This window comes from Dreissena polymorpha, chromosome 4 (assembly GCF_020536995.1).
Source record: "Dreissena polymorpha isolate Duluth1 chromosome 4, UMN_Dpol_1.0, whole genome shotgun sequence".
Lineage (NCBI taxonomy): Eukaryota > Metazoa > Mollusca > Bivalvia > Myida > Dreissenidae > Dreissena > Dreissena polymorpha.
The window spans coordinates 83,158,763-83,171,058 of NC_068358.1; the positions used below are offsets into that span (position 1 = coordinate 83,158,763).

At 35.1% G+C, this 12,296-nt stretch overlaps 1 protein-coding gene across 2 annotated transcripts in view; it reads left to right on the forward strand.

The window, feature by feature from the left end:
* Nucleotides 1–10,200: 10,200 nt before the first annotated feature.
* The window catches only part of LOC127877622 (excitatory amino acid transporter 2-like), a 66,858-nt gene continuing 64,762 nt past the window's right edge, over nt 10,201–12,296 (forward strand). The window contains exon 1 of one of the 2 annotated variants that reach the window (XM_052423689.1): nt 10,201–10,261. The gene's annotated coding sequence lies outside the window, so the exon portion shown is untranslated. Of the gene's footprint in view, nt 10,262–10,800; nt 11,165–12,296 lie in introns of those variants that run through there. The other variant, XM_052423688.1, reaches the window with a different exon arrangement.

Sequence of the window (12,296 nt, forward strand, 5' to 3'; positions counted from 1 at the left end):
CACAAGATGTTCAAGGAAAACGTGTCTTTTTTTTTTGACGGTCATTGATGTGAGCTTAGTTTCGCCGTTTGACAGTTTTATTTCTACGCGCTTTGTTTTCCATTCGTAGAAGTTGACCATTTTACTGCCATCAGATTCAGATTGTCTGAGATCTAGCTTTTTGTCTTTACAGTGAGTACATACACGGTACATGCAGTCTTTACTCGATGTCTCACACACAACTTTTTTCATTATTTCAGGAAGGTTTGCTGTTTGCAAGGTATGCTCTTCTTTAAGTCGTCTTGCTTTCATTTGCAAGTTTTCATGCCTGCGACATAAGCTGGTCTCCCTATCCCTTTCAGTAGGTGGTCGTATGTAAAATGGTCTTAGACGGCAAAGCAGAGCATATGACATGCTCCTTTTTTCTTCAACAAGAAATTTCATGTGTAGGTTTTTCATCGTATCGTTCAATAAATGTATTTGTTTCTTAGCTTTTTGGTGTGTTTTCGTAGACTTTTTCCCATCTTTAACCCTGCTATTGTCATCTCTGTTCATGAAATTGGCAACAGATAGTTTCATGTTGGCTACTAGAGAGTTTTTTTGTGTTTTCCTTGTGAATGAGAAATTTTGGTCAGCAAGCTTAATTCTTCTCTGTGTGGTTTCTAAACTGTCCTTGGCGTATTTCTGTTACCTATATTTTTTAAGAAGCTGATTGCTCAGTACTCCTTTAGTGATCAGCTGTTTGGTCTTTTCACTTTTGTTTAATTTGTATTTTTTCTTTATGCCCTCTAAAAGAACATTTTGAAACAGCAGCATCTTTTTAGCCTTTTCAGCACTGTTTGGTCCCTTAAATAAAAGTTTCACTTTTGTTCTAGGTGAGTTGGGGTCGATGTGTTTTTGGTTCGCCCTATACAACCTTTTTCTCAGTTTTTCATTGATTCTTTTCTGAATGTTTAGTTGCTCTTCCAAATTCTGCATCTTTCTGTATGTCCTTGACTTTTCTCGTTTAACTCTTTTTCTTCCAAGTTTCTTTTTCTCTGTCAGATGTGAGCTGCTTGAAGGTGATGGTGGCACGAGAGGCTGTTTTTTCTTCATTTCTCTCCAATACTTGCGACGTCGCCATCTCTCCCTTTCCGATACATCACCGATAAGTTTAACCTGTCCATCTTCCTTTTTCTTACCATACCTTTATCGTTCCAGTTCCAGGTATTCCTGGTACTTTGCTGGGTTTGTTTCATTTTCTCCCGATAGATCCTCGACCTCTCCGCCCCGGAAAGTGGCATCTTTCAAAACTGCCTCTTGAACTTCTCTATAAATGAGCTTTAACAAATCTTTGTGATTAAGAATTGTTTTAGTAAGGTTCTGAACGTCCTTTCTCCAGTCATCCACCTCCTCTGCTGTTGGAATATATGTTGATATGGCGTTGAGCAAGTTTTCTAGGCTTTCAATGTTTTCTTCAAGGATTTTTTGTTCCCTTGCAAGCTCGGTTGGTGTTCTTGGTGATGCTGCAATACAGGAACAATTACTATACAATGGTGTATATATTACACGTTATGCTAGATATAAAAACCCGATATAAAAGTCTCACCTGAAAATGTTTGAAATTGTGGTTATGAAATTGCAAAAAAATAAATTTATCTAACAACATAGAGAGTGATCGAATTTGGTATTCAGTCTAAGTAAAGGCCAATAATTTATAATTTGTCTTAAATTTATTATAAGCCATGTAAATCGTAACAGCATTTGGTCTGGTATGCATGTTAAAATTTATCCACGGACAGACAGAAAGACATATAAAATAAAAACAATGTATCCATATTACATTATTTGTTCAACAAGGGGTATAGCTATCTTTAATTATATGCCTTAAAATAAGTGGACTCTCCCATCCTTCGTAATTGGATCAATTTATTTCCAAACTTAGGGATGTCTAGTATATTTATTTCTATATTAGAATATTTCTTACAGAAATTCCTTTAAGCAAAAGCGCAGACCCTGATGAGACGCCGCATCATGCGGTGTCTCATCTGGGTCTACGCTGTTTGCCAAGGCCTTTTTTCTAGACGCTAGGCATAAATGGATTGAAGATCTTTTTTGTCGAACTAAAAAGGCGATTTTAGCAGACATGCTTATAACAGTAATGGCAGTAAATTGAGTTATGCAGTTATTTGGATCCACATTCCGTTTGATCAGTATATAAAACATCATTACATGTTATAATATTGACGATCATTTATATTAATTATTTCATTGTTAAGTCAAAATGGAATTGATATTTCCGCTCGGTGACGAAAATTTCCGTACCGCGACAGAAAATATCGTCACGGAATTGATCGTCAGGGTATTGAAAATCTACTCTTTGAGTTCATGTTGGCTATGACTACGAAAACATTCCTTTGGCGGTCATTTTCAAATTGAAAGAAAACCATATGAGACAAGTTTACACTTGAAAAGCATGTCGATATAGAAAACGGTTTGATTTCAGTGTGATATATGGAGTGGAAAAGTAGAAAAGGTACGGTTTAAATTTACCTGTTTTGTCGTTATCTTCAGCTGCTGACATCTCTAAGATGGCGGAAAAACCAATTTGCGGGAAGTTACATGACGTCATCATTCATTGCGTCATTAAAAATAATTAGTCTTCATACGCTTTAGTCATTTAATTGATAAAAACGAGTTATGTCACGGAGTGGAATGAAAATCTTTGGACAATTTCTAATTGATAAAAAATCATGGTTTTATTACAGATAAATGTTAAGTGTTATTGAAGTCTTTACTAGAATTAGGTTTGTGTTGAAAACTTAACTTTGAATGAGATTGGACAGTAAATTGCTGCTTTATATATCTTGAAACCATTTACATCGGGGTTTGGAACATTGAGTTTTTCTGGTACACTAGTATTAAAATCACTTAAATCATCTTTAAATACCTACATTTCAGTATAATTAGATGATGCAAAAATATTTTGGTGTTTGTTTAAATACCTATCAATATATTTTATTCATTTCTACTTATGCCTTTTTGTTTTACATTAAGTGAAAGTCATGGGACACAAAAATAACGCTAGTTGTAGAATAACCCATCCATGTTTCAAGTTTCATGAAAAAATATGAAGAACTTTTCAAGTTATTGCAGGATCCAGAAAAGCGTGACAGACAGACTGACTGACAGACGAAGTGCAAACCATAAGTCCCCTCCGGTGAAACCAGTAGGGGACAAAAAGCTTTTTATTACTTTTGTAAAATTTTAACTCATATCTCTGGACATTTACTAATCATCCCAATCACCATTGCTGCCACCAGATGCACAGCACAAGGTTCCAATTGAGACATTTTATTTTGATTTTGGATTGGGAACGGGGCCGAAATTCGACCCTACAGGAATGGGCGGAAAAGGCCTGATCGTCCGTCTACCATGCACATTTTGCGTGACACTTCTAGATTGAAATGTAACTGAATTAAAACAAACTTTCACAACAACAAAAAATTTGCATAAACACAAAAAACGCGAGCAAATAGGAACAAAATATCACCATGTGATGAAAAGAACTTCCGAATATTTGACTGCTTTTTGACAGATTCCAATTTGCGCCTTAATAGCAAAAAGGAGCAAAATTACTGAAAAGACACACAAATTTTGAAAAGTCAATTGCTGATTTTCCGAATCTGAGTGATTTTCAACCAGCCAAAATCTGATTTCAAACGGCCGATTTATTCGTTTGGGGCCTATCATGAATGAAGGTCATCTAAGGTCAAAAGTGACGTTAAACAGCTACGCCAAAAAAAGGCTTTCCATAAAGCCAAATTCTTTCTCATTTCTGGACGAAAACACATACATGCATAAGTTACTTATATTATTTGAGATCGTTAGCAATTTTCCAAGTCTGTGTGCGTTAAGTACGCTAGGAACCGTAACCCGTGACTGCCTGTGTGGATAACTGCAGAAAAAATTAAGCAGACGAAGATTGCTCTAACCACTGCACGTGCCTGTTTATAGTTCCCACTGGTACACCACATAGTGTGTATGTATTCAAAAGAATTTAACAGCTTGTAAGACAACGACAAAAAAAACACATCTCAACCTGTGCTTTAATAAGACACACTCTTTATTAATTTGAATGGGTTGTGGTCATTTCAAACTTGCGATATAAAAAACTATAACATAATTTTGAAAACTGAGTTGCGTCTAAGATTATACAACAGCGAACAAATTTAGTGCCTTCAGCGCTTTGATTTTAAAACCAGTCAAATAAGTTAAGAAAACAAAACAAAATTGTTTTATCTTTTAATTTACATGTACCAAATACACTTCAACACCGTTATTTCGAACACCGATAATCCGAAGTCACCGTTATTTCGAAGTATTTTTCGGGTCCCGATATTGGTTCTTCTTTGTTTAATATAAAATTTCATTGTTAATCCGAACTTCGTTAAACCGTAGAAATCGTTAATTCGAAGTGATTCAGTCGGTCCCAACACTATAATTCGCACCTTATTAACAATCTCTAATCTGAAGTCAAAACTGCAAAATACTGAGCGTAATTTCACACCTTTGTCGTGGCTCGTCAAAAGCCGATAATTACACCTTTGTCGTCTGCGCGAACGCCGGTGTTCAGAGAGACATCGCATATTAGTTAAAAAAATGTTAATTAATTTCCGAAAATGTATTAATATGTATGTATGTCTGATAAATTGTGCTATTCGTTATATTTTATATGTTCTGTAATAAGACAAAAATAAAAACAAGAAAAATAATCGTTTTATTCCTCCGTTTGTTACAAGTGGAAATCTATTGCTATCTGACTAGTAAACGCTTTTCAGTAAGCGTGTAACCAACCATGTGAATTCCACAACGATTCATTTTTTACAGAATCAAAGAAGTCTTCTGTCAAATGTTTATTTCGAATTATCGTTAATCCGAAGTTTTTTTAACGGTCCCGACGACTTCGAAATAACGGTGTTGAAGTGTATTATATCAAACATGCCAATGAAACCGTAAAAAAGTGTTTAATTTCTGTTGGCTAGCCAAGCAGTATCACAAAGCATAAGTTTTCTGAACAATTCTCATAATTTCCGTATTGTTTGTTTTACTATTTATACTCCCATTACTGGTAATGGGAGCAATATAGGAGTCACTTTGTCGGTCTGTCTGTCTGTCTGTCCCGAAATTTCATCCGTTCTTCACCAAACTTGGTCACAAGTTGTATCTAGATGATGTCTAGGTCAAGTTTGAATATGGGTCATGCCAGGTCAAAAACTAGGTCACGGGGTCACAATGTGTTGTAAACTTAAAGTTTTTCTGCACCATAACTATGTCATTTATCGTTAGATTTGAAAATGACTTGGTACATTTGTTCACCATCATGGGACGGTGTGTCGTATGAATAAAGTACGTTGATATCGTCAAGGTCACACTTGTGGTTCAAAGGTCAAATGCTTGTCCGGGCCATTATTTTGTAATTAATTGTGAGATTTTAAAACCTTTTGGCAAATTTGTTCATCATTAGTGGACGGTGTGTCGCGTGAAAGAATAACGTCCATATCTCCAAGGTCAAGGTCACGCTTTGAGTTCAACGATCATAAAATAGCTTGTCAGGGCCATAACTTTGTCATTCATTGTAAGATTTTAACATCATTTGGCACATATGTTCATCATAATTGAACGATATGTTCGTGAAAGAATTACGTTGATATCTCCAAGGTCAAGGTCACACTTAAAGTTCAAAGGTCAAAACTGGCCATAAATGAGCTTGTCCAGGCCATAACAATGTTGTTCATTGTGATATTTAAAAATCATTTGGCACATTTGTTCACCATCAATGGACTTTGTGTCGCGCGAAAGAATTACATCAATATCTCCAAGGTCAAGGTCACACTTTGAGTTCAAAGGTCAAAAATGGCCATAAATGAGCTTGTCCGGGCCATAACTATATTGTTTAATGTGAGATGTTTAAATCATTTGACTCTTTTGTTCACCATCATTGGACGGTGTGTCGCACGAAAGAATTAGGTAGATATCTCCAAGGTCATACTTTTAGTTCAAAGGTCAAAAATGGTAATAAATGATCTTGTCTGGACCATAACTATGTCATTCATTGTGAGATTTTAAAATGACTCTGTACATTAATTTTGTTCACAGTCATTGGAAGGCGTGTCATGGGAAAAAATTCAAGAGTTCAAAGGTCAAAATGGCTGTAAATAATAATGGCATAACAATTCTTAAAAATTGCCATATATTACATTCTCTTGTTTTTTTAAGACATCATGTAAAATAGTCTGCGTCAATGCGGCACGTGGGGGTATATGTCAAGTCTGTGACAAAGCTCTAGTTGTTGTTGTGAACGCTTTTTTATTGATGTCAGAGCTTGTTTCATTGATGTCAGAACTTATTTCATTGATGTTATAGCTTATTTTATTGATTTCATATCTTTTTTTATTGATATCACAGCTTATTTCATTGATGTCATAGCTTATTTCATAGATGTCATAGCTTATTTCATTGATGTTATAGCTTATTTAATTGATGCCATATCTTATTTCATTGATGTCATAGTTTATTGTCCCCTACCGGTGAAACTGGAGGGGACTTATGGTTTGGGCTCTGTGTGTCAGTTTGTCAGTCTGTCAGTCCGTCACACTTTTCTTGATCCTGGGATAACTTGAAAAGTTCTACATATTTTTTCATGAAACTTGCAACATGGACAGATGGCAATTTGGAGATTATGCACATCAATTCATTTTGTTTCTGAGTCAAAATTGTGGTTGCTATGGCAACAAATAAAAAAAAAATACTGACAATTGTGGAATTTCACCGGTAGGGGACCATATTGCTTTGCAATCTCTTGTTTTATTGATGTCATAGCTTATTTCATTGATGTTATAGCTTATTTAATTGATGCCATAGCTTATTTCATTGATGTCATAGCTTATTTTATTGATGTCATAGTTTATTTCATTGATGTTATAGCTTATTTCATTGATGTCAGAGCTTATTTCATTGATGTCATAGCTTATTTTATTGCTGTCATAGCTTATTTTATTGATGTCATAGCTTATTTCATTGATGTCATAGCTTATTTCATTGATGTCATAGCTTATTTCATTGATGTCATAGCTTATTTCATTGATGTCATAGCTTATTTCATTGATGTTATCACTTATTTCATTGATTTCATAGCTTATTTCATTGATGTCATGGCTTGGGTCATTATTGTCATTACTTGTTTGATGGTTTCTTTGTTGTCTGCTATGTGTACAACAAAATGTGTATATATTAAAAATCAACAAAGTCGTATTGATTGTTTGATTGTTTTAGTGATTATAAAGAAATTATATTCTTATTGACATGTAGGTCTGTCAACAACACAAATGAAGAAATATTACATGTGATATGACCAGCTAATTAATTATAGTTTTTGCACAAAACATAAGCAATAACAAAATGCTAAATCACAAACTAACTTATGTTAAATGATAATTTCACAAATAATGTCATATCAATGAATAGTCTGATAATACAATTTTAAAGATTTCAAGAAGGATCATTAATGATCCAAATTGTTATTGACCATTTTAAACCTCAGATGAGTTTTTACAAAAAAACACTCTTTCACAGTCCTAAGTCTAGCACATGTGTGCCTCCGTAGCTCAGTGGATAAGGCGCTTGCATTGAAATCCAGAGGTCCCGGGTTAGATCTCTGGTCGGGGCACATACATGCCAGTCATGCTGACTGACAAATAAAGGCTTAGCTCGACATCAAGACGATTTTCCCCTGATTTCAGGAACTTTTCCAAAATTCCATGACTTTTCCCTGACTGGAAAAAGTGAAAGTCTTTTATCAGGTTTTCCCTGATTTCCAGGTTGGCTTGGAACCTTGATAAAAAGTACCAACATGCCAAATATGTAAGATATGTATGGTTTTAATTAATTATGGACCTCTACCTTTTGATGAGGTTTGAGGTCACTGGGGTCAAGGTCCAGGTCACCGAGGCTAAAAATAGATTGTTCCTTCACAATTTTGTTACAGTTTCACAAAGCGCCTGCAATATTTTACCAATCTCTTACATATTTGGCATGTAGGTACCTTGCATGGACTTCTACCTTTTGATGAGGTTTGATTTCACTGGGTTCAAGGTCAAGGTCCCCAAGGCTAATAATAGATTTTCTCAAGGTCACACTTTGGTCACAGTTTGTTATAGCGCCTTCAATATATGATTGATCTCTTTTATATTTGGGATGTAGGTATCTTGCATGGACCTCTACCTTTTAATGATGTTTGAGGTCACTGGGGTCAAGGTCACTGAGGCTAATAATTTTCTCAAGGTAACACTTTTTTCCACACAATTAAACCATATATCAACAAAGCATCATTGGGGAGCATCCATCATTTTTACTGATATACTGATTTTTTTGTTGTGAGCTGGTAGGTATAAAACCAACACTGTAAAAATGCCATTTCAGACAAATGACTGTACTTAAAGTGGTTAGATATATATGATGCGAGTGAGTGCTTGAAGCTTTATTTAAAAATATGCAAAATAATTTGATTACATTAATCATAACCCATGATATTCGCACCGTCTCTAATTTGCAAGGATAAAGGTGAAGTTGTCGTCAGATCAGCCATGATTATAATTTAATAAAACGCATTGGAGTTTGGATTTGTGGCTTCAAAGTTTTAACATAAAGTTGATTTTTATTTGTGAGCAAAGCTCACAAATAATGCAGACGCAATTTTGCAAATCGGTATGGATCAGTACGGGCTTAGGTATGGCAGGAACCGTAACCCGTGACTGCCTGTGTGGATAACTCCAGTAAACTTAAGCAGACCATAATGCTAAAAGCGTCTGCTTTAATCACCGCATCTACCTGTTCTCACTGGTACAGTACATAGAGTGTATTTAACAACTTGTAGCAAGACAATGTTGGCCAGTCTAGTGTTTATCATTGAAATCTGTACATATTGGCTGCTTTCAGGGAAAACGGGGCTTAAAAGCTGGGTCTCACTTGCTTGATTTTGCAGTGGTAAAATATTAACCAACATTAACTAGTAGGCTGGGTTTATCTGCCAGTGATTTGCTGCTAACATTAGAGTGTTTATAAATAGAAACACTTGTTTTAGCATACAGCATTTGGTATACTGTTGAATCTGTATTTACATGTAAACTTGATTTGAGTCATTGCTAGCTACTGGCTGAGAGAAGTTACAGGGAAATTTGAAGTTCAAGCAGACAACAAAAAACTTTTTCTGTAAGTCATTAACTATATAACTTTCAACCACCAAATTACACATACATATTGTTTGTATACTAAAGTATACATGTTTGCCAAATTTCATTGGAAAATACTAAATACAAACTTAAATATTATGAAAATAATCCTTTTTGTTTTCTGGTGTTTACACACCAGTGTACAACAAAAAGTAGACATTTTGTGAGCCATTTTATACTGCTTCTCTGTTGTTTAATGCATGTCAAATAAGATTAGCCTGTGCACACTGATTAGCTGTATCAATGATTTGAAAAAAAAACAAAAAACATCTCGACCTGTGTTTTAAGACACACTCTTTATAAATTTGAATGGGTTGTGATCATTTCAAACTTGCAATATAAAAAGCTATAACATAATTTTGCAAAATGAGTTGCGTCTAAGATTATACAACAGCGAAAAATTTGCGAAGCTCACAAATAATGTAGACGCAATTTTGCACATCAGTATGATTAAGCTACGATAGGGCCAGTAACCCATGACTGCCTGTGTGGATAACTGCAGTCAAATTTAGCATACAACAAATGCGTTTGCTCTAACCACCTCATCTGTCTGTTCTCATTGGTACACTACATAGTGTGTATTTAACAGCTTGTAAGACAACGTTGGCCGAGTCTAGTGTTTTTCATTGAAATCTGTACTTATTGGCTGCTTTCAAGGAAAACGGGGCTTAATGCATGTCAAATAAGATAAGCCTGTGCACACTGATAAGCTGTATCAATGATTTGAAAAAAAGCACATCTCGACCTGTGTTTTAAGACGCACTCTTTATAAATTTTAATTGGTTGTGGTAATTTCAAACTTGCGATATAAAAAGCTATAGCATAATTTTGAAAACTGAGTTGCGTCTAAGATTATACAGCAGCGAACAAATTCAGTGCCTTCAGCGCTTTGATTTGTTTAGGATTTGGTTGGAGTTGACTCACAAATGATCGTGTAAACTCTAACCGCCCACAACAAGTTAAATAATGTACACACCTGGATTGAACATGCATGAATATTTTAGTGTCACAAGGTATGAATTGCAACAGGTGATTGCGTAATAGAAAAAAGTATATAATAAATCATAACATAATTAAATTATATATAAAATAACATAATTGTACAAAATTATGTAATTTAATATAATGTTATGTTATATTATTAAAAGATGAAAATGTCATGGGCAAGGAAAAAGCTAACATGAAAAGTTAAAGAACGATAACCATTTATATAACCATTTGCAATTATCTCAATTATAATCTCATGTATACAAAATGAAGAGTAAATTATGGTTTGTATGCAGAAGAAAATGACATGTTTATTGAAAAACATTTGTATAACCTTATAATGGGTACACACAATAATTCAAAGGTAACTGAGGATTCCCTCCCAAAACTATTAGAGTTATTGCCTCTAAAAAATATTAAGTGTTGTTACAGCTGGCTATGTAATCCCATCTAACTCTTAAGAAAGCAATCCTTGTGATTTCCCCGCCTGACATGGCAGCCATGAATCCCATCATTCAAGGCAGCTTGTCTGTCATACAAAACTCCCAGTCTTCAGCAACCAAGCAGCACAGATTGATATGAGAATTTCTCATTGTTATGGCAATATGAAAGCATTCAGGCGTTTTTAATTTGGAGGAAATATTGAGCGAAATTTGGTTGTGTCTATTGTAAATGCATTAATTATTTACTGTAGACTGTGTTAATGCTTTAACAGTTAACATCTTTAACATCTGCCTAATCATACACCATGAGTGACAGTTGAGCTTTGTGAAGTACAGAAGGGCGGACTTGTTTACAAGAGAAAACAATTTCCACAGTGCAGAAGTTGTAATAGTGGAAACTGTGGTAGCCTAACTAGTAAAGCTGTCACTCAATTCAGTGTGGCTGCACTTGAAGGATTACAATCTGGGAAGAGGATAGTGATTAGGGTATGTTGTCTTCTTTAATTATGCCATTTTTTTGGTGGTCTTTCTTGGGATTGTATCAGCATAGAAAAAACTGTTATGCGAACCTTAAATAGAGTATTTCAATAAAGGAATGCGTTAACTGATTTTCATGCACTATGCACACAGTTATTGTCAATTCAATGTGATTTAATTCCTCATTATGATCACTTGCACTTTAGGATTTGAATCAACATATTGTTTGGAAAATGTACATCTAGAAAAATGATAAAAATAATAAATTTTGCAGACTGCAAATTCGTTGTGACTTTGAATGTCTGTATTTGATATGATACTCTAAGGCTGAATGATGAACATTTCCAAATATTGAATTGTTAACCCATTAAAGCCTAGTGGACTCTCCCATCCTTCTAAATTGGATCAATTTATTTCCAAAATTGGGGATGTCTAGGATATTTATTTCTATATTTAGAATATTTCTTACAGAAATTCCTTTAAGCAAACAGCGCAGACCCAGATGAGGCGCCGGATTTTGCGGCGTCTCATCTGGGTCTACGCTGTTTGCCAAGGCCTTTTTTCTAGACACTAGGCATAAATGTTTGAAACATGATATGGTTTACATCATGTGAAAATGGGTCATATGCTGCCAGGGTAGCTTCATTACCGGCCTGCACATCTGCACAGTCTGGTCAGGAGCTGCGCAAATGAAACCACAAACACCTTGCATTTTTTATGTCTCCCACTATAGTAGTGGGGGACATCAATTGTTTTTGCCCTGTCTGTTGGTTGCTTGGTCTGTTGGTTGGTTTGCGCCAACTTTAACATTTGCAATAACTTTTGCAATATTGAAGATAGCAACTTGATAAGGTCAAGGTCATCCTTCAAGGTCAAAGCAACTTGATAAGGTCAAGGTCATCCTTCAAGGTCAAAGGTCAAATATATGGGTCAAAATCGCTCATTTAATGTACACTTATGCAATATTTCAATATTCAATATAGCAACTTGATATTTGGCATGCATGTGTATCTCATGGAGCTGCACATTTTGAGTGGTGAAAGGTCAAGGTCATCCTTCAAGGTCAAATATATGGGTCAAAATTGCTCATGTAATGTCACTTCTGCAATATTGAAGCTAGCAATTTTATATTTGACATGCA